General features: G+C 47.0%; 2 long non-coding RNA genes across 3 annotated transcripts; both read left to right on the forward strand.

Annotated features, from left to right (window-relative positions):
• Positions 1–6,660: 6,660 nt before the first annotated feature.
• LOC130367828 (uncharacterized) lies at positions 6,661–7,459 on the forward strand. The gene is made up of 3 exons (XR_008892195.1): positions 6,661–6,778; positions 6,879–7,043; positions 7,146–7,459. It is a non-coding gene; the product is annotated as an uncharacterized LOC130367828 (long non-coding RNA).
• Positions 7,460–9,039: 1,580 nt separating this feature from the next.
• LOC130367825 (uncharacterized) lies at positions 9,040–21,658 on the forward strand. 2 transcript variants are annotated; one of them, XR_008892187.1, is made up of 5 exons: positions 9,040–9,054; positions 19,743–19,827; positions 20,912–20,978; positions 21,079–21,243; positions 21,345–21,658. It is a non-coding gene; the product is annotated as an uncharacterized LOC130367825 (long non-coding RNA). The 2 variants fall into 2 exon arrangements; XR_008892186.1 differs by lacking the exon at positions 9,040–9,054 and adding an exon at positions 16,709–16,723.
• Positions 21,659–23,837: the final 2,179 nt, after the last annotated feature.

Below are 23,837 nucleotides of genomic sequence, written 5' to 3' on the forward strand. Positions count from 1 at the left end.
GTAAGGTGAAAGCGGAGCGGAGGATAGAGTGGATTAGAGCGCCCCTCAATTCTGACCCACAGCTTATTAGAAGTGTCCTGGAAGCTGTCCAGTACACGGACTAGAACGGCCGCCAGATAGTACGATAGGCAGTCTGGTAACGCCAGTCCCTCATCAGTTTTGCGTCTGTATAGTTGTTTCCTAGCAATACGAGGCCTCTTGCGTGCCCACACAAAACCCGACTGGAGCGCAGAGAGTTCCCTGAAAAAAGAGCGAGGCAAGTGCGACGGAACCCCAGCAAACAAGTAGAGGAGTCGAGGTAGCACGTTCATCTTAAAGATATTTATCCGCCCCAGCCAGGAAAAGTCCCTGCGCTCCCACCTGGTTAGGTCATTACGCAGCGTCTGCAGCAGAGGGGGGAAATTGACCTTGAAGGTGTCTGCAAGGTTAGAAGGGACATGCATGCCCAGGTATTTTAAAGCTATTGATTGCCATTTAAACGGGTACAGAGATTTGAGTAGGGACACCTCTTGTGAAGAGAGGGTAATATTCAGAGCCTCGCTTTTGGCCAAGTTTAACTTATAATTGCTATAATTTGAGAATAGGTCTATATAGGCCATTAGGGAGGGCAAGGATGTGAGGAGGGAAGAAATGTACGAGAGGACATCATCCGCAAATGCCAAGCATTTGCAATGGTCATGAGACAGCGGTAACCCCCTGATGTCAGGATTGTTGCGGATCGCGTTAAGCAAGTGTTCAATACATAGAACATACAAAAGGGGTGAGAGGGGGCACCCCTGTCTAGTACCATTGCAAATCTCAAACGGCGCGGATAGTTGACCATTGACACGTATCTGTGCAAAGGGGTGTCTATATAGGGCCATGATACGTTGTCTTGCTACAGGACCCAGACCAATTTGAGTAAGGGTGGCAGACATGAAGTCCCAGTCCATCCGGTCAAATGCCTTTTCAGCATCTAAGTACAGCAGTAACAACGGCAGGCGTTCATTTTGAGCATGATGAATCGTGGAGAAGGCACGAAGCGTGTTATCTCTTTCTTCCCTACCCCGGATGAAGCCAACCTGATCCGGATGGACTAGGGAATCCATGTGGCCAGACAACCTGTTAGCTATTAATTTTGCGAACAGTTTAGCGTCTGAGTTTATCAGGGAAATGGGTCTATAGCTTTGGCACAAAAGGGGGTCCTTTCCCTCCTTGGGGATCACTGTGATGAAGGCTCTCAGGAAGGATTGTGGTATGTCGGTGGAGTCTGAGATGTCGTTAAATGCAGATAGGATCGGAGAAGTCAGTTCACTTCTGAGTACCTTATAGAATTTAGCCGTGTAGCCATCAGGCCCCGGGCTTTTGCCTGCCGGTAAGGAGGCGATAGCGAGGTCGAGTTCTTCAGCAGTGAACGGAGTCTCCATGAAGGTAAGTACATCAGGGGAGAGTTGGGGTAGTGCCGTGTCGGAGATATAGTGCGCCAAGGAGGGAAAAGCGGTGTCATTAGGAGATCGTAGACCCGGGGGCTTGGGTAGATTATAGAGGGTAGTGTAGTAGCTATGAAACGCCTCCAGGATGCTCAGGGTTAGGTGAATAACTGAGCCAGATCCAGTACGGATGGCAGGGATATATAGAGAAGACTTCTTCTCACGTAAGGCATTAGCCAGGAGGCGTCCCGACCTATCACCCCACTCATAGAACAATTTACCAGTGATCTGTTTGTAGTGACGGTGTTTAGCATTAAACAGGGACAGAAGCTCCTGATGAACCCCAATCAGATCCCTGTATACAGTGTCTTGCTGCGTCTGCTTATGTTGTGTTTCAAGCGCCGATAGTTTCAAGAGCAGCGCAGAGAGTTTCTCCGAGGCCGCCCTTTTAAGCCTCGCCCCATGCCTCACTAGGATGCCCCTGAGGACACACTTGAGTGCCTCCCATTTAATCAGTGGAGAAGAGGTGTCATGTAAGTGATCCCTGTGAAAGTTTGAGATCGTCTGTTTGAGATCTAGCAGACATAATTCATCTAGGAGTAGGGACTCATTAAGCCTCCAGGAGGCATGGGGTTTGGTAAAGGAGGGCAACGAGAAGGAGCAGGTGACAGGGGCGTGGTCAGAGACAGTCATTATCCCTATCGCAGCTGAATGAAATGCAGGGAGAAGGGAATGAGAGCAAAAGACATAGTCAATCCTACTGTATGAATTCCTGGGGTGGGAGTAGAAAGTATAGTCTCTATCCTGTGGGCGCAGCGTTCTCCAGACATCTAGCAATTGTAGGGAGTGGAGTTTCTGTCTCAGGGCTCTCAGACGACTATGTGATATGTAGGAATGGCCCGAGGAGGTGTCCACTGTGGGGAAAAGGGGGAGATTAAAGTCCCCACATAGTATCACAGGCCCAGTTGCAAACCGAGCCAGGGCATCCAAGGTATTAATCAGAAATGGAACCTGGTCGCGGTTTGGGGCATATATCGACGCTACAGTAATAGTCCTGTCAGAGAGGGAACAATTTGCAAATATGAATCGTGCATTCGGATCTATAGAGGAGGAAAGAACTGTGAGTGGGAGTGACTTGTGAAAAAGCAGTGAGACCCCCTTCGTCCTGGATTCAGGATTTACACTATTTAACCAGGTTGGGTAATATCTATTAGTGCCTGAGGGGAGATGACCCTCTTTGAAGTGGGTTTCCTGTAGGGCCACTATATGTGTCCTCTGTTTATGTAGTGCATACAGGGTCTGCGCTCTTTTCTCGGGGATGTTGAATCCCTTAACGTTAAGGGACGTGATATTGTCAGCCATCATATGTGTGTGGAGGGATTACAATTAACTCACCCAGGAGGAGGAGGACCGAGGGGATGATCAGTCCGGGAGGCCAGCACCACGAGATAATAGGTAGCCTGTGGGAGAGAGGGGAGACAAAGAAAAATAAGAACAGGACAGCAAGAGGTAGCAATATCCGTACAGACACGGATATACAGGGACTAAGAGGATAGGTCATAAGGACCTGAGACCTAGTCGGAACAAGCCCGACGTCTATACTATGGCGGGTAGCATGAAAGGCACACCAAAGTATGGAGTACGCAAAAACAAACACAATCAACATCATACAGAACTGAGTATGACCGTTAAATAACTAAAGGAGCCCAATCCAACCCGCAGGGTGGTGGGCGCATATGGAAAACAGGCTATGAAGTAGCTGGACGGGTAGGGAACCCGAATGAAAACTACATAACAGGAGGCAGATATTCAGGGAGGCCCCACAACACTTAAGAGACCCACAGAAAAATGGGCCGAGGGGCGGCATCCACTATGTGCAATAAACAAGAAAATATAACCCAGCGACACATGTAACTGTCCAGGGGGATGAAGGTCTGGGAACAACAGGAATCAATGCATTCGCAGTCCATACTGTAGATCCTACGATGACAATTGTAAGAAGTCCCAACTAGATCAGGCAGCATGTGTCTGTCTTGGAATCATCGGGTTCGATGACCTCCCCTGTCGCCTGGGCGAGGAGGAATGTCCAGCAGAGGAAGCGGCAGGGGGCTTCTGAGGTGGAAAAACAAACATCTGATCCCATTCCGGCAGTTGCATCGGCGGGAGCTTGAATTTGGCAAGAAACTTTGGCAAGTTAGGAGGACATCTGAGGGTGGCAGAAGTCGTCCCATGTCTAGCTGTTAGTGAAAAGGGGAATCCCCATTTGTAGACAATCTGCGCATTTTGTAGAATCTGAAGAAGCGGCTTCAGTGAGGCTCGTAGGAGCAGTGTGCGCAAGGAGAGGTCAGGGTACAGGTTGATCTGAGTCCCATTATACAATATATTCTTAAGGTGTCGCGCTTTGCGCATAATCTGATCCTTCTGGAGGAAGTGGTGCACCCTGCAGATCACGTCTCTTGGACGTTTGGGATCGGGATTTTTGGCTTTCAGAGCTCTATGAGCCCTATCCAATTCAATTGGTGAATCCTCCGATTTCTGAACGATTTCATTGAACAGCCTCTGGAGTGTGGCAGGTAAGTCAGCGGGCAGCACAGACTCTGGCAGGATTTTTATTCTAATATTGTTCCTGCGGTTTCTGTTGTCCATATCGTCGATGTGATCCACTGTAAGGGCATTTTGGATGGTTAGGTTCGCCGTCGCCTCCTGCAATTTTTGTATCTGTAAAGACGTAGCAGATTGTTGTTCCTCAAGGCTATGCACCCTTTCCTGAAGAGACGTGACTGCAGTTTTCACGGGTTTGAGATCCTGTGTCCATGCAGAATGTAGATCTGTGGCAAGCGCCTGCATATCAGCTTTAGTCGGGAGCAGGGCCAGCAAGGCTTGTAATTCCGGGTGGTTCTTGAGGGTGTTAACCGCCGCCTCAGGCGAGGGTAAGGTGGAAGCAGGGGTGATGTATGGCCCAGCATTAGGATTGGGAGAAGCAGCAATCCTGACAGGTGCCGGGTGTTTAGCAGGTGAGCCCCCCTTAGGAGTGAGGGATCCGTCCGAGGAGGAATAGTCAGAAGTGCAGCTTCTGAGGTGGCGCAACTTTGATGGAGTTTTAAATAATTTCTTCTTTGCAGACGGACTGTCACCCCAGAAATCAGGAACATCACTGTCTGCAGAGGAGTCTTGTGACCCCCTTTCCGAGTTAGAAGCATCAGAGTCCATTTCACCCGTCCAGTCCGTGACATCCCTGGCAGGGGGTCCCTGGACTGGGGTCAGGGAAGGCTGTCCAGGGGGGGGATAAGTAGGGCTGTCCTGAGAGTGCTGAGACTGAGTAGCCCTGGGCTTAGATTTACGCTTTACTGTCTGCCATTGCTCATTAACAGCTGGGAGTTCTGGAGGAGTCAGAGGTGGGTAGTCCATTTCAGATTGCTGCGGGGTTAAGGATACACAGGGACACCCAGGAGTGGAGGGCAGTGCAGCCTGAGCAACATTCAGTGAGAGACGAGTGATATGGTTGCCATGGGTTACCACAGAGTCCGCTGACAGATCACTGGGGAGACTTCTCATGGGAGCAGCAGTTTATGAGGGTTCAGGTCTGTGCCCCTGTCTCCGTTCTGATGCAGGCAACACTGAGGGAGCAGGGAGCTGAGGGGACACAGGAGGAAGAAGGTGTTTCTGGTCAGCGCTGCACAGCACCATGTCACTAGACACAGGGGGGAAGGTGACAAGGCTTACTTGATGCACAGGTGGTGCAGAGGGTGCCTCCATCTGTGTCACGGCTCTCGGTGGTTGCAGAGGAGGGCTCCGTCCTCCATCTCCAGCGTGTGTGGCCGCCGCCATTACGGAAGCTGCAGGGGCTGAGAGCGGGGATGTCACGTGTCTCGGAGCCGGCAGAGCAGTGGGGGAATGGCGCGCTTCCTTCTCCGGCTGCTGGGAAGTTGGGAGCAACTTGAAGAAGCGGGTAATGCGGGTTGGGTGGTTGCCGGGACCTTTAGGAGCCTTTTTCTGTTGTTTGTGGTGCGATCTGCCTCCCATAACCGTTCCGGTCGCCTGTTTTAAAACCGGTCAGGACGGAGCTCTCACACAAAGCGTCCTCGCTCCAGCGTGCCGATCCACACCCCCTCCCCCACTATTTTTTTTTTTATAGAAATTCTTCAATCAAATGATGAAAGAATCACATGACTTGTAATGAGAAAAGCCAGAGGGGAAAAAAAACACCAAAGAAAAAACACTTCCTATAATAATAATAATAATGATAAAGATGATGATGATGATAATAATAATACACATTGGGACAGATGTATGAAAACCTGTGCAGAGGTCAAGTGGACCAGTTGCCCATAGCAACCAATCAGATCGCTTCTTTCACTTTTCAGAGGCCTTTTTAAAAATGAAAGAAACTACCTGATTGGTTGCTATGGGCAACTGGTCCACTTTCCCTCTTCCCTGGTTTTGATAAATCTCTAAGACCCCCCCCCCCCCCAGTGCTTTTAGCAAAAATAACACAAAGATAGCTGAGAAAAGAAATGAGGGGGACGATTTTGATGTTTGTTTGTTTTTTGCAAAAAAAGAAAAAAACATCAAACAAGGATTGTGTTTGTTCCTAGGCTTAGGCTGTGATTAAAAACAACATATAAATGGTGTTTTTCAAAGCCTATATTGCTTTATTTCTGGTGCTTTTCCCCCCCTTTCGACAGACGTCTGTCCAGCTATTGCAAAGCTACAACTCCCAGCATGCCCTGACAGCCGAAGGCTGAGAGTTGTAGTTTTGCAACAGGTGGGCAGCCACAGGGGATCGGTGTTGCAGTATGTCAATCTAGGGCCATGGTGTCTGATCTTGAACTGGCAGCAGGAGCCACGACCACTTTAAATCAATGGCTGCTGGGACGTCTGACTAGTGACATCCTTCACTCCAGACCGCAACGTCAGGGACGTCACTCGTCAGACGTCCAGGCGGCCAGCGCTGCTCATTGAGCCTATCGGAGTAGCATTGATCTATGTAAGAAACCTATGGGCCCAGGCTGTTGGGGCCACCAAATGATATTACATATACAGAATGTCTGGTTAGGAGAAACAAATATAACGCACCCACAGGGAGTGGCGCCATTTTAATAAAAATTGTCAAAAACCTTAGATAACAGTCATACAGAATATATTAGAAAGCTTTTTTTATTTTCAGCCAATCAGAGAGCAGCACTACTGAAATAGAACTCCCAGGAGATAACAGCGTGTCACACATGTGATGTCATAACCATTGTCCACCAAAGAGCAGCACTGAGCAGAAATAACACTGCTCCTGTTCATTCTCCATCAGTGAGGGGCCGGTGCTGGACACTGTGTAGGGACGCGGGAATGCAAAGTCATACACATGACTGTGACTGGTAAGTGTTACATTGTTGTGTCCAAAAGATCTTTAGTGCAGTTCCATGTGTATTTCTATGATAAACATGTAAATAATTTATCTTTTTTTTCTTATCTTAGATGCACTATCTCCAGGACATGGAGTAGCATTTCCGGACCTACAGCGAGACGTTGGATGAAGGCATAGCCCCAGAAATAACACTGGTCCTGTTCATCAGTGAGGGGCCGGTGCTGGACACTGTGTAGGGACACGGGAATGCAAAGTCATGCACATGACTGTGACTGGTAAGTGTTACATTGTTTTGTCCAAAAGGTCTTTAGTGCAGTTCCATGTGTATTTCTATGATAAACATGTAAATAATCTATCTTTTTTGTCCCCTATCTTAGATGCACTATTTCCAGGACATGGAGTAGCATTTCGGGACCTACAGCAAGACGTTGGATGAAGGCACAGGCCTAGGAATCATGCACATACACAGAAACATTTGCCCAAATTATAGAGGTAACCTCCTTTAGTATGCCCAGAAGAAGGGCCATACAGTAGCCATGGATTCCCTACAGGTTTCCTCCCCTCTGGAGGTTTTTCCTGTCCTGAGTATTAGTTACTGTACGCTCTTTGTGAGTGATGGGAGGTTACAAAAAATCCCCTACACAAACATTTTAATAAATTATAAATAAAGTTCCCCTTTTTTTAAACTGTTCTTTGACTTGTTCGACTCATTTATTTATTTCTGTGTGTGAAAATAGAGTTAGCAAAACATGGATGACCAAAGCTGCTCTCCTGCACGATCTGCATAATGCGGTGCGGAGAGAGGTAACTGGTGCTGGGTGGTGCAGTTTATGAGGCAAACGTAGAACACCCAGCAAGTTCCATGCACAAGCCTTTTTCTGATGAATGGGACTCATGCAGGGAACTTGCTAGGGGTCATACGGTTGCAAAGGATCAACTTTTGGGTACATGAACTGTCCCTTAAAGGGGTACTCCGCCTCTAGATATCTTATCCCCTATGTAAAGGATAGGGGATAAGATGTCTGATGAAGGGGATCCTGCTGCTGGGACCCCAGCAATCTCCATGCAGCAACCAAAATTCTAAATAGTATGTTTAGATCACTGGTTCCTGTGGTTGGATTTGTGACATCATGCCACACCTTCTTGTGACATCACACCACCTCCCATAGACATAAATGGAAAGGGCGTGGCGTGAGGTCACGACCCGCACCACGAGAACCCAGAGTTCTAAATATATTATTTGGAACGCCGGGTGCTGCATGAAGATCGCAGGGGTCCCAGTGATCAGTCATCTTTTGTCCTATCCTTAAGGTAGGGGATAAGATATCTAGGGGCGGAGTACCACTTTAAGGAATTAGAGAGTGTAGGCATGCCTTACAAGCAGGTAGAAAAAGAACAGCTGGGAGAAATGACAGGACACGAAGCAATGTTTGGCTGGGACCGATTTTGGGTGTGTTCTGGCCAATTAAAGGAGAACTATGGCAAAAATTAACTTATCCCCTATCCATGGGTTATGGGATAAGTAGCTGATCATGGGGGGTCCCCCTGCAATACCTGGGATGAGACCCGTCGCTCAGTGAGAAGCGCTCGCTGCAGACGTCAAATCTCAATTTCCCTGGACCCCCCCCCCCCCTTCCTTCATGTCCACCACAGACGCCCCCAGACTGCTGTCTCTTACAGAGTTTTATGCCCAGAAATGGTTGGCTACTCACTTTGTCAGTAGATTCTCATCCTAAATATGAAGACAATCGGGGAAATGTACCTGTGGAGAGGAAATGTTGTCCAGTTGCTCTTAGCAACCAATCAGATCACTTCTTTTATTTTTCAGAGGTCTTCTCAAGAATGAAAGAAGCAATCTGATTGGTTGCTATGGGCAACCTGATGAAAACATTTTTTTTTTATTTAACAACTACAGTACTACAACTCCCATTGTAATGTGTCTGTTCAACCTGTGCCTCCTCCAACCCTGACCCTTAGGGGGGCACAGACGGACCACACTGGGGGTTGTAGTACTTTCATTTTTACAGTTCCCCTATAACTCTGCAGCTTCGGTAGAAGTATGAGGCTCAGCCTTAGAGTCAGTGTATCTGGCTGCTCCGGTGTTCTTCTCTTTTACAGCCTGGACCCTGTTCTCCTCCACACTGGTCCCTGTGGTCCGGTCAGATGGTTCTGGACTGGGGCTGAACGGTTGCTTGAGGGATTTAGTGGCAGATTTTTTGGGGACTTCAGTTGTTGGATGACCTCTCTCTTCAGTGGCTGGTGATATTCGTAGTGCAGAATTTACAGGTGTTAAGTAAAAGGGGTACTCCGGGGGAAAACATTTTTTTTTTTTTTTTAAATCAACTGGTGCCAGAAAGTTAAACAGATTTGTAAATTACTTCTTAAAAATCTTAATCCTTACAGTACTTAAAATAATACACTACTGCTCAGGATATACAGGTCTGGCAGAAGACCTCTAGCTCCCAGTCAACGATAAACAATTGGTCTGAATAACCCTTAGTTTAACACACAAAGAGTATGGGGAGTGACTCTATTAAAACATAACTTTTACTAAATCAAAGTAAAATATCAAAAAATAGGTGCTGCATCCAGTGTGGATGACTCAGTGCAAATACCGGACAAACATGAAAACAATCTACTCAATATTCATTAATGGGTTTATGGACCGAATATGCCCCAATTAGAAAAGTATGAAGAAATATAAAATAGTATTAAATCCTGTCACAAATATTGTGAACTTGCTCATACAATAATTCTAGAACAAAGGTTTCTCAATAGTATTAAATCCTGTCACAAATATTGTGAACTTGCTCATACAATAATTCTAGAACAAAGGTTTCTCGACGCGTTTCTGCCGAAGTGCCTCGGCGTCCTCAGGGGAAACCCTTATAGATTATTATTTTTAATCAAATAGATGATAAAAATCAAATACAACCCTCACAGACTAATGCAGGTCTGATGCTTATAATGTCAAGCATACCCAGACCTATGATACTGTAGGGGTGGCCACAGGACATCAGGTACCTAGAAAAAAGAAAAAGCACATGATAGTGTATGGTGGGGGAAATAGTTTCCATTTTTTAGAGATAATTCCCCACTTCCTCTACTTACATACAGACAATGCTGCCTAGGTTTACCTGGAAAAAAGCACAGAGGAAAAATAGCCTTTTTACTAACTCTCCTGGAAAGGCCGACTGTGGAGAAAACTGTACGCTCGACAGATAATCTACTGACGTTATATCCGGTCGCCCAGACACATGCGTCAGAAGGCCGCGCCCCGTCAGACGCCTCTGAAGGGCGCGACTAGGATAGTCTATGCGCGTGCGCAGATGGCGGCGATCCCGATCTCAAAAAAGTAACTAAATGTTTACATAGGCTCAATGTTACTCAGTCTTGTCAGTGGGCGCAACAATGTGGATTATAAGAATATAGAGTAAGTGTTGGGGATGTAAGAACAACACTGTACCCAAAGTCCATGTTTTAGAGAATTATGAGATGCTCAAGGCAGAACCACGCATATGTAGATTCACTACAGCTTTGGAAAATTACTAGGGGGGCCAATAATGGCTGATTTGTGGACATGTAATGTCCATATATTGTTTTTTGCACATATGAGGCCAAGCAATCCACGGATACCATAAGGTGCCCTGTATTTAAGTTGGGCACAGAGCCACTGAGGTGACTATTGGGACCATGGAGTGGTAGGCGTCATATGTGCATTAAAAAAACACATGCTGGAACATTTGGGGGACATCAGGCACCATCGGGATACCCCCCTAGCTAGACATGTGAACACTGTACATGCAGGAAATTATAAAAATCTCAAATTTATTGGTATTGAAAAAGTGATACCATCAGCTAGCGGAGGGGACCTTGATCGATTACTTCTTCAAAAAGAGAGCAGATGGATACATAGACTTGATACGACATTTCCTAGAGGTTTAAATGAACAACTTAACTTTGCTTGTTTTTTGTGACATGGTCATAGTTCGGTGACTATTAGGCAGTTAGTGAGGGTCTTAGATGATCCTCGGAGCTAGTGTCACCATTCCCTATAGTTAGGGTTTGTAGGGAACCTTAGGAGGTTGGATGAGCGGGACCGCCCTTTTTAGGGCTGACCATCCTGCCTAGGATTAGGGCCTGTTAGTTAGTGTAGGGATTTACAGGCTCCCTTAGGCCCAATTTAATCCCAGTCACCATTCCCCCCTAGGGACTCCCACCCCTGGTAGACCGTGTCACTCTCCCTTTCATATATCTAAATTTGCTGCCCCTTTCTCTATTTTTAGTGCACATATGATGCCTACCACTCCATGGTCCCAATAGTCACCTCAGTGGCTCTGTGCCCAACTTAAATACAGGGCACCTTATGGTATCCGTGGAGTGCTTGGCCTCATATGTGCAAAAAACAATATATGGACATTACATGTCCACAAATCAGTCATTATTGGCCCCCCTAGTAATTGTCCAAAGCTGTAGTGAATCTACATATGCGTGGTTCTGCCTTGAGCATCTCATACTTCTCTAAAACATGGGCTTTGGGTAGGGTGTTGTTCTTACATCCCCAACACTTACTCTATATTCTTATAATCCACATTGTTGCGCCCACTGACAAGACTGAGTAACATTTAGCCTATGTAAACACTAAGTTACTTTTTTGAGATCGGCATCGCCGCCATCTGCGCACGCGCATAGACTATCCTAGTCGCGCCTCTCAGAGGCGTCTGACGGGGCGTGGCCTTCTGACGCGTGTGTCTGGGTGACCGGATATAACGTCAGACGCCGTCGCTATGCGGTATGTGCAGTGAAGCCGAGGATCGCGGCTCCCTGCTTCGGCAGGTTTGCACATCACCGCATCTATTCTTTGCCCGGACATCATTACCGTGAGTAGATTATCTGTCGAGCGTACAGTTTTCTCCACAGTCGGCCTTTCCAGTAGAGTTAGTAAAAAGGCTATTTTTCCTCTGTGCTTTTTTCCAGGTAAACCTAGGCAGCATTGTCTGTATGTAAGTAGAGGAAGTGGGTAATTATCTCTAAAAAATGGAAACTATTTCCCCCACCATACACTATCATGTGCTTTTTCTTTTTTCTAGGTACCTGATGTCCTGTGGCCACCCCTACAGTATCATAGGTCTGGGTATGCTTGACATTATAAGCATCAGACCTGCATTAGTCTGTGAGGGTTGTATTTGATTTTTATCATCTATTTGATTTAAAATAATAATCTAAAAGGGTTTCCCCTGAGGACGCCGAGGCACTTCGGCAGAAACGCGTCGAGAAACCTTTGTTCTAGAATTATTGTATGAGCAAGTTCACAATATTTGTGACAGGATTTAATACTATTTTATATTTCTTCATACTTTTCTAATTGGGGCATATTCGGTCCATAAACCCATAATGAGTATTGAGAAGATTGTTTTCATGTTTGTCCGGTATTTGCACTGAGTCATCCACACTGGATGCAGCACCTATTTTTTGATATTTTACTTTGATTTAGTAAAAGTTATGTTTTAATAGAGTCACTCCCCATACTCTTTGTGTGTTATACTAAGGGTTATTCAGACCAATTCCTTACAGTACTTATCAGCTGCCGTATGCTATAGAGGAAGTTGTATAGTTATTTTCGGTCTGACTACAGTACTCTCTGTGAGTAGGAGCAAATCTCCAAAGTAAACTTCTCCTACTCCGGACAGTTCCTGACATGGACAGAGGTGTCAGCAGAGAGCACTGTGGTCAGACTGGAAAGAAATCCAAAAAGAAAATAACTTCCTCTGTGGAATACAGCGGCTGATAAGTATTGGAAGGATTAAGATTTTTAAATAGAAATAATTTACAAATCTGGCAAATTTCCCCAACCTCAAGGTTAGTGTTTAACCACTTAAGGACCTAGGGCGTATGGATACGCTTTGACGTCCTGGTACTTAAGGACCCAGGGCGTATCCATATGCCCGTGGGAATTTCAGTCCCCGCCGCGCGCCGGGCAGGGACCGGGCCGGGGTGACTGCTGATATCAATCAGCAGGCACCCCACGCAAATGCCCAGGGGGGTCATCAGACCCCCCCCCCCCCGCCATCGGCGATCGGCGCAAATCGCAAGTGAATTCACACTTGCGATTTGCGCCGATTCCGGGTCATACGGGTCTATTGTGACCCGGTGACCCGGAATAGAAGGGGGATCGCGGTTGTCTTAGACACCCACGATCCCCCTATAGGCATAGGAGTGAGGTGGCAGGGTTGCCACCCCTCCTATCCCTGCTATTGGTCTGCTATTGATCGTCAGAGGCGACGACCAATAGCAGACCGGGGGCGGGGGGTTAACTTTCGTTTTCCCCGTCCTGCCCACCCACAATAGGCGGGGCAGAACGGGGAACCGAAGGGGACCGGGCGCCGACGTCCACTTACCCGTCCGGAGGCTGCGGCGTCGTTGATCGGCGGGCAGCGTCACGTGCTTCTGAAGAGGACGGCTCCCGGGATCCTACGGAAGCCGGTAAGTTGATCTGGAGGGCTACAGTCTGAGACTGTGGTCTCTAACTGTAGCCCTCCAGATGTTGCAAAACTACAACTCCCAGCATGCCCAAACAGCTGTTTGGGCATGCTGGAATATGTAGTTTTGCAACAGCTGGAGGGCTGCAGTTTGAGACCACTATACAGTGGTCTCTAAACTATATGCCTCCAGATCTTGCAAAACTAAAACTCCTAGCATGCCCACATAGCTGTTTGTTGTCTGGACATGCTGGGAGTTGTAGTTTTGCAACATCTGGAGGTCCACAGTTTGGAGATCACTGTGCAGTGGTCTAAAATCTATAGCTCTCCAGATATTTCGAAACTGCAATTCCCAGCATGCCCAGAAAGCAAACAGCTGTCTCGGCATGCTGGGAATTGTAGTTGGGTACCTCCAGCTGTTGCATAACTACATCTCCCAGCATGCTCTTCGGTGATTAGTACATGCTGGGAGTTGTAATTTTGCAACAGCTGGAGGCACACTGGTTGGAAAATACTGAGTTAGGTAACTGAACCTAACTGAAGGTTTTCCAACCAGTGTGCCTCCAGCTGTTGCAAAAGTACAACTCCCAGCATGCACGGTCTGTCAGTACATGCTGGGAGTTGTAGTTTTGAAACAGCTGGAGGTTTGCCCCCCCATGTGAATGTACAGGGTACATTCACATGGACAGGTTTACAGTAAATTTCCTGCTTCAAGTTTGGGGTGCGGCAAATTTTTCGCCGCGGCGGAAAAACCTAGCTGGAAATTCACCGTAACACGCCAGTGTGAATGTACCCTAAAAACACTACACTACACTAACACATAATAAAGGGTAAAACACTACATATACACCCCCTTACACTGCCCCCCCCCCTAATAAAAAATTAAAAACGTCTTGTACGGCAGGGTTTCCAAAACGGAGCCTCCAGCTGTTGCAAAACAACAGCTCCCAGCATTTCTGGACAGCCACTGACTGTCCAGGCATGCTGGGAGTTTAGCAACCGCTGGAGGCACCCTGTTTGGGAATCACTGGCGTAGAATACCCCTATGTCCACCCCTGTGCAATCCCTAATTTAGTCCTCAAACGCGCATGGCGCTCTCTCACTTCGGAGCCCTGTCGTATTTCAAGGAAACAGTTTAGGGCAACATATGGGGTATCTCCGTACTCAGGAGAAATTGCACTACCAATTTTGGGGGTCTTTCTTTCCTTTTACCGCTTGTGAAAAGGAAAAGTTGGGGGCTACACCAGCCTGTTAGTGTAAAAAAAAAAAAAAATTTACACTAACATGCTGGTGTTGCCCCATACTTTTTATTTCCACAAGCGGTAAAAGGAAAAAAAGACTCCCAAAGTTTGTAACGCAATTTCTCCTGAGTACGGAAATACCCCAGATGTGAGCGTAAAATGCTCTGCGGGCTCACAACAAGGCTCAGGAATGAGAGCGCACCATGTACATTTGAGGCCTAAATTGGTGATTTGCACAGGGGTGGCTGATTGTACAGCGGTTCTGACAAACGCAAAAAAAAAAAAAAATACCCACATGTGACCCCATTTTGGAAACTACACCCCTCACCGAACGTGACAAGGGGTATAATGAGCCTGAACACCCCACAGGTGTTTGACAAATTTTTATTAAAGTTGTATGGGAAAATTAAAAAAAAATAGTTTTTTTCACTAAAATGCTGGTGTTACCCTAAATTTTTCATTTTCACAAGGGAAAATCGGAAAAAAGCCCCCCCCAAATTTGTAACCCCATCTCTTTTGAGTAAGAACATACCCCATATGTGAATTTAAAGTGCTCTGCGGGCGAACTACAATGCTCAGAAGAGAAGGAGCGCCATTGGGATTTTGTAGAGAAAATTTGTCCGGAATTGAAGGCCACATGTGTTTACAAAGCCCACATAGTGCCAGAACAATGGACCCCCGACACATATGACCCCATTTTGGAAACTACACCCCTCACATAATGTAATAAGGGGTACATTGAGAATTTACGCCCCACAGGTGTCTGACAGATTTTTGGAACAGTGGTCCGTAAAAATGAAAAATTAAATTTTTCATTTGCACAGCCCACTGTTCCAAAGATCTGTGGGGTGTAAATACTCACTGCACCCCTTATTAAATTCTGTGAGGGGTGTAGTTTCCAAAATAGGGTCACATGTGTGGGGGGGTCCACTGTTCTGGCACCACGGGGGGCTTTGTAAACGCACATGGCCCTGACCATTCCAAACTAATTCTCTTTCCAAAAGCTCAATGGCGCTCCTCCTCTTCTGAGCATTGTAGTTCGCCAGAACTTTCACAGAAAGAAAGCCGTTCACTGCGGCATCTTGGTCGTTAGATCGGTCAGCCTGGTCCCAACCGGAGTGGTTGTGGTGTAAAACTGTGCAGCTAGGAAAAAACCACCAGTAAGTGCCCGCTGCATTCACCAGCACAGAAAGCCATATATGCCAGCGGAAAGCCGCCACATAAATGCTGCACGTGCTGTATGCCGCATCTATGCAAATATATCTAGCACAGCCTGCAGCCTGTTCACACCTATTGTGAAAACATTCATTTCAGCTGGGATTACACTTGGCGTGTTTGTCATAAAAAACACCATGCTCGCTGCGGGCACATGTTAGGTTGGAATCAATAGGGTAATATGAAACACCAGACACTGATGGGGATTTCTTCATCCTTTTATGGTGTTTTTAGGCTATCAAATCTGTGGGATGCCGAGAGCATGTTTTTTTTTTTTTCGGGGGGGTATTTTCTCACAATTTTTTTTTATAGAAATCCTTCAGTCAAATGATGAAAGAATCACATGACTTGTAATGAGAAAAGCCAGAGGGAAAAAAACACCAAAGAAAAAACACTTCCTATAATAATAATAATAATAATAATAATGATGATGATGATGATGATGATGATGATGATGATAATAATAAACAAACAAGAATTGTGTTTGTTCCTAGGCTTAGGCTGTGATTAAAAACAACATATAAATGGTGTTTTTCAAAGCCCACATTGCTTTATTTCAGGTGCTTTTCCCCCCTTTTGACAGACGTCTGTCCAGCTATTGCAGAGCTACAACTCCCAGCCAATGGCGCATCCAGGGGGGGGGAACGGGGCAATTGCTGCCCCCCCCCCCGCTCCCTAGCATGGTGGAGCCGAAGCTGTAAGCTCCGGCTCCACCATTCACTAACCCAGTGTTTTTCAACCACTGTGCCACGGCACACTAGTGTGCCGTGACATAGTGTAAGATGTGCCGTGGGAAAAACACCTGCCGGGTGATTTTGCCGCAGGACACCTCTGTGTCCCGAAAGTTGCTTTTGGGACACAGGGATGCTTCTAAGTCCCTGCGGGCCCGCGTTTACTTTAAAAACGCGGGGACAGCCGGGAGGTACCGCACGCAGGGACGTCACTGACATTCCATGCGTTCGCCCATAGCAACAATCGCAGAGGACCTGAGCAGCGAGGAGGACGCGCGCTGTCAACTTGGTAAGTGTTATCAGTGGCGCGTCTCCTTTGGTGTTCCGAGCACCGCTCCTCCGGTCCCGGGACCTACTTGTATAGCCGGACCAGAGGAGTGGTGCTCGGAACACTGAAGTGGGGCAGTACACAGGCATACAGCCTTCAGTAATACACTGTATGGCTGAAGGCTGTATGTTTGTGGGGGAACTGCACCTAATGTGGGGGGACTATACTGGGCCTAATGTGGGGGGACTATACTGGGCCTAATGTGGGGGGGACTATACTGGGCCTAATTTGGGGTGGACTATACTGGGCCTAATGTGGGGGGACTATACTGGGCCTAATGTGGGGGGACTATACTGGGCCTAATGTGGGGGGACTATACTGGGCCTAATGTGGGGGGACTATACTGGGCCTAATGTGGGGGGGGACTATACTGGGCCTAATGTGGGGGGGGACTATACTGGGCCTAATGTGGGGGACTATACTGGGCCTAATGTGGGGGGACTATACTGGGCCTAATGTGGGGGGGACTATACTGGGCCTAATGTGGGGGGGACTATACTGGGCCTAATGTGGGGGGGACTATACTGGGCCTAATGTGGGGGGACTATACGGGGCCGAATGGGGGGGACTATACGGGGCCTAATGTGGGGGGACTATGCGGGGCCTAATGTGGGGGGACTATGCGGGGCCTAATGTGGGGGGACTATGCGGGGCCTAATGTGGGGGGACTATGCGGGGCCTAATGTGGGGGGACTATGCGGGGCCTAATGTGGGGGACTATGCGGGGCCTAATGTGGGGGGACTATGTGGGGCCTAATGTAGGGGGACTATGCGGGGGCCTAATGTGGGGGGACTATGCGGGGCCTAATGTGGGGGGACTATGCGGGGCCTAATGTGGGGGGACTATACTGCCAACCTAATGTGGGGAGACTATACTGCCAACCTAATGTGGGGGAAGATAAGATATATGCAAGATAAAATATATGCAGTGTGCATAGGAATTTGTTAATATATATATATATATATATATATATATATATATTTTTTTTTTTTTTAACTATAGTCCGGTCCTCCAAGGAGACAAGTGCAGTAAGTACTGAGTGACAGTGAGACAGATAAATAGATATAGTGCAGTGCGTTTTTTCCCTCTTTTTTTTTTGCTCGTCAACCTCGGTAGTGGTGCCCCGCGAAAAAAAAAAATTCCGAGGTGTGCCCCGACCCGAAAAAGGTTGGGAAACACTGCACTAACCTTACACACACACTGTGAGTACACAGCGTGTGAGCTGCGGGGACGAGATCCACTAAAGGCCGTCGCAATGACGTCACATCATCGCGCCGGCGCCTGGAGGACCCGTCCCCGCGGCCTGCATACTGTAAGTAAGGGTATGCTCAGGGTCCAGGGGATTATGGAAACAGGATATGCGCCACTGTTAGGAGGAGGGGGGTCAGAGAAAAGGGAATATTTAATGAGGGTCTGCAGGGCAAAGCACAGGGGGCATTATATGTGAAGAGCACATGACAGGGGGGCCCCCTGTCCTGTGCCCTTCACATATAATGCCCCCTGTCCTGTGCCCCTCACATAATGCCCCCTGTCCTGTGCCCTTCACATATAATGCCCCCTGTGCTGTGTGCCGCACACATATAATTTATATGTGTGGCACAGCACAGGGTGCATTATGTGAGGGGCACAACACAAGGGACATTATATGTGAGGGGCACAGCACAGGGGGCATTATATGTGAGGGGCACAGGACAGGGGGGCATTATATCATATAATGCCCCCTGTGCTGTGCCCCTCACATAATGCCCCCTGTGCTGTGCCACACATATAAATTATATGTGTGGGGCACACAGCACAGGGGGCATTATATGTGTGGGGCACAGCACAGGGGGGCATTATATGATATAATGCCCCCCTGTGCTGTGCCCCTCACATATAATGCCCCCTGTGCTGTGCCCCTCACATATAATGCCCCCTGTGCTGTGCCCCTCACATATAATGCCCCCTGTGCTGTGCCACACTTATAAATTATATGTGTGGGGCACAGCACAGGGGGGCATTATATGATATAATGCCCCCTGTTATGTACCCCACACTTATAATGCCCCCTGTGCTGTGCCCCTCACATATATTGCCCCCTGTGCTGTTCCCCTCACATATATTGCCCCCTGTGCTGTTCCCCTCACATATTTTGCCCCTGTGCTGTGCCCCTCACATATAATGCCCCCTGAGGGGACAGGACATGGGGCTTTATATGTGAAGGGCACAGCACAAGGGGCATTATATGTGAGGGGCGCATGATAAGGGCATTATATGTGCGGGACGCATGATGGGGGATTTATATATGAGGGGCGCATGATGGATGCATTATATGTGAGGGGCAAAGAATGGGGGCATTATATGTGAAGGGCACAGCACAGGGGGCATTAAATGTGTGGGGTACATGACAGGAGCATTATATGTAAGGGGCACAGCACAGAGGGCATTATTATGTGGGGGGAACAGGACGGGTCATATTATATGTAGGGGCACAAGATGGGGCATTATTACTATATGTGAAGGCACAGAGTGTTTTGCCTTTCAGAAGTATAGTGTATATTGTGAGGAATTTCTGGGGTGGTACGTTCTTTAGGGGCCACAATACATTACGGTATTTTACTCAGAGGGTAGTTACAGCACAGCAAGTTATATTCAGAGAATGCACTGTGTGGTAGTATTAGATTTAGAGGGCACAGTGTGTGTTAGTATTATATTCAGTGGGTACAGTGTGTGATAGTATTATATTTAGAGGGTGCAGTGTGTGATAGTATTATATTCAGAGGGTGCAGTGTTTAGTAGTATTACATTTAAAGGGCAAAGTGTGTGGTAGTATTATATTCAGAGGGTACAGTGTATGGCGGTATTATATTCAGAGGGTACAGTGTGTTGTATATTCAGGGGGTACAGTATGTCAGAATTATATTAGGAGGGTGTGTGCCAGTATTATATTCAAAGAATACAGTGTTTGGAAGTATTATAATAATTATTGTTTTCATATAGAGGATCAGAATGCGTTGACATAGTGAGGAGACGTCTGGGCATCAAGTTCTGCATCGAGAAGTTTTAGCTGGAACAAATTCTGGTGGTATGTACCATCTGAATTAAATAAGGAAAGACTATAGAGAAGACGTCACCTGTAATCACTGATATCATTGTGTATTCTCCTCACTATAGAGAAGACGTCACCCATAGTCACTGATATCATTGTGTATTCTCCTCACTATAGAGAAGACGTCACCTGTAATCACTGATCTCTATTGTGAGGAGAATACACAATGATATCAGTGATTACAGGTGATGTCTTCTCTATAGTGAGGAGAATACACAATGAAAAGACGTCACCTGTAGTCACTGATATCACTGCGTATTCTCCTCACTATAGAGCTTTAGCACTTTCCCATTCTGTGGCAATTGGTATATTTGATTATTATTCTGACATATGAGCACGGCCTAAGAGACTTAAACAAGGTTAGGACTGTATGATACATTTAATAATATTGTAAGTTCCGTAATCTTCTGTCCACCAACACAAAATACTCTAATAGCGCCCCTCCCGAGACTCGACTCTGGATCCGCCCCTGCTCCCAGCATGCCCTGACAGCTGAAGGCTGAGAGTTGTAGTTTTGCAACAGGTGGGCAGCCACAGGGGATCGGTGTTGCAGTATGTCAATCTAGGGCCATGGTGTCTGATCTTGAACTGGCAGCAGGAGCCACGACCACTTTAAATCAATGGCTGCCGGGTCGTCTGACTAGTGACATCCTTCACTCCAGACCGCAACGTCAGGGACGTCACTCGTCAGACGTCCCGGCGGCCAGCGCTGCTCATTGAGCCTACTGGAGTAGCATTGATCTATGTAAGAAACCTATGGGCCCAGGCTGTTGGGGCCACCAAATTATATTACATATACAGAATGTCTGGTTAGGAGAAACAAATATAACACACCCACAGGGAGTGGCGCCATTTTAATAAAATTTGTCAAAAACCTTGGATAACAGTCATACAGAATATATTAGAAAGCTTTTTTGATTTTCAGCCAATCAGAGAGCAGCACTACTGAAATAGAACTCCCAGGAGGTAACAGCGTGTCACACATGTGATGTCATAACCATTGTCCACCAAAGAGCAGCACTGAGCAGAAATAACACTGCTCCTGTTCATTCTCCATCAGTGAGGGGCCGGTGCTGGACACTGTGTAGGGACGCGGGAATGCAAAGTCATACACATGACTGTGACTGGTAAGTGTTACATTGTTGTGTCCAAAAGATCTTTAGTGCAGTTCCATGTGTATTTCTATGATAAACATGTAAATAATCTATCTTTTTTTTCTTATCTTAGATGCACTATTTCCAGGACATGGAGTAGCATTTCCGGACCTACAGCAAGACGTTGGATGAAGGCATAGCCCCAGAAATAACACTGGTCCTGTTCATCAGTGAGGGGCCGGTGCTGGACACTGTGTAGGGACACGGGAATGCAAAGTCATGCACATGACTGTGACTGGTAAGTGTTACATTGTTTTGTCCAAAAGGTCTTTATTGCAGTTCCATGTGTATTTCTATGATAAACATGTAAATAATCTATCTTTTTTGTCCCTATCTTAGATGCACTATTTCCAGGACATGGAGTAGCATTTCGGGACCTACAGCAAGACGTTGGATGAAGGCACAGGCCTAGGAATCATGCACATACACAGAAACATTTGCCCAAATTCTAGAGGTAACCTCCTTTAGTATGCCCAGAGGAAGGGCCATACAGTAGCCATGGATTCCCTACAGGTTTCCTCCCCTCTGGAGGTTTTTCCTGTCCTGAGTATTAGTTACTGTACGCTCTTTGTGAGTGATGGGAGGTTACAAAAAATCCCCTACACAAACATTTTAATAAATTATAAATAAAGTTCCCCTTTTTTTAAACTGTTCTTTGACTTGTTCGACTCATTTATTTATTTCTGTGTGTGAAAATAGAGTTAGCAAAACATGGATGACCAAAGCTGCTCTCCTGCACGATCTGCATAATGCGGTGCGGAGAGAGGCAACTGGTGCTGGGTGGTGCAGTTTATGAGGCAAACGTAGAACACCCAGCAAGTTCCATGCACAAGCCTTTTTCTGATGAATGGGACTCATGCAGGGAACTTGCTAGGGGTCATACGGTTGCAAAGGATCAACTTTTGGGTACATGAACTGTCCCTTAAAGGGGTACTCCGCCTCTAGATATCTTATCCCCTATGTAAAGGATAGGGGATAAGATGTCTGATCAAGGGGATCCTGCTGCTGGGACCCCAGCAATCTCCATGCAGCAACCAAAATTCTAAATAGTATGTTTAGATCACTGGTTCCTGCGGTGGGATTCGTGACATCATGTCACACCTTCTTGTGACATCACACCACCTCCCATAGACATAAATGGAAAGGGCGTGGCGTGAGGTCACGACCCGCACCACGAGAACCCAGAGTTCTAAATATATTATTTGGAACGCCGGGTGATGCATGAAGATCACGGGGGTCCCAGTGATCAGTCATCTTTTGTCCTATCCTTAAGGTAGGGGATAAGATATCTAGGGGCGGAGTACCACTTTAAGGAATTAGAGAGTGTAGGCATGCCTTACAAGCAGGTAGAAAAAGAACAGCTGGGAGAAATGACAGGATACGAAGCAATGTTTGGCTGGGACCGATTTTGGGTGTGTTCTGGCCAATTAAAGGAGAACTATGGCAAAAATTAACTTATCCCCTATCCATGGGTTATGGGTAAGTAGCTGATCGTGGGGGGTCCCCCTGCAATACCTGGGATGAGACCCGTCGCTCATTGAGAAGCGCTCGCTGCAGACGTCAAATCTCAATTTCCCTGGACCCCCCCCTTCCTTCATGTCCACCACAGACGCCCCCAGACTGCTGTCTCTTACAGAGTTTTATGCCCAGAAATGGTTGGCTACTCACTTTGTCAGTAGATTCTCATCCTAAATATGAAGACAATCGGGGAAATGTACCTGTGGAGAGGAAATGTTGTCCAGTTTCTCTTAGCAACCAATCAGATCACTTCTTTTATTTTTCAGAGGTCTTCTCAAGAATGAAAGAAGCAATCTGATAGGTTGCTATGGGCAACCTGATGAAAACATATTTTTTTTCTTTAACTACAGTACTACAACTCCCATTGTAATGTGTCTGTTCAACCTGTGCCTCCTCCAACCCTGACCCTTAGGGGGGCACAGACGGACCACACTGGGGGTTGTAGTATTTTCATTTTTACAGTTCCCCTATAACTCTGCAGCTTCGGTAGAAGTATGAGGCTCAGCCTTAGAGTCAGTGTATCTGGCTGCTCCGGTGTTCTTCTATTTTACAGCCTGGACCCTTGACTAGGGGATATTATAGCTGCTAAAGCCTACCATCCACCAACCCCCAAAAGCCCCCTTTGTAACGAGGAATCCCTTACCTTAAACATGACAGACACAGTGTTGGTGGTAACAAGGCCACAGCAGCCCCTTTATTAAATATCAAACCATAAATAACAATAAAACATTGTAAGGCAACCTTGTATGAACATCATATATAACATTGAATAAAACATTCTTAACATAAGTTAACCAATTAACATGTCCCTAATACAGGAGGAGGACCTGAAGGCACTGTTACCGAGCCCAAGCTAGAATGGGGCCTCACTTGCTCCTAGCCGTTAGCGCCTGCACAGGAGCACCATTTTGTGAGGCCCCCCATCCATCCTGGGAACCCATGTTCCCTTGCAGAATTTTCCATCGGGCTGGGACCGCTCCCAGCCCACCTCCACACTGTATCCCATCACCTCCATGCCATCCACTTGTACCTCCAGGTCTCTCTCCTGCCACCGCCACAACGGCGACAAGTGACTCCTCACTTGTCCCCATTCCGCCACAGACTAAGTGCTCGCTCCACCACCTCCCGAATCTCCAAGATCCACAGATCCATACCAAAAATATTCAGATGAACGCCATCATCATCCAAGAACTCCGAAGAGCTCCCCTCCAATTCTCTATGACGCACCACCAGGCCACCATTACGGGCCACGAATTTGCCCACCATCTTATTGAGTTTTATCCGTGCTCTATTAATGGCAACCACAGACCTGGC

The sequence above is a fragment of the Hyla sarda genome, chromosome 4 (genome assembly GCF_029499605.1).
Source record: "Hyla sarda isolate aHylSar1 chromosome 4, aHylSar1.hap1, whole genome shotgun sequence".
NCBI classification, from domain to species: Eukaryota; Metazoa; Chordata; class Amphibia; order Anura; family Hylidae; genus Hyla; species Hyla sarda.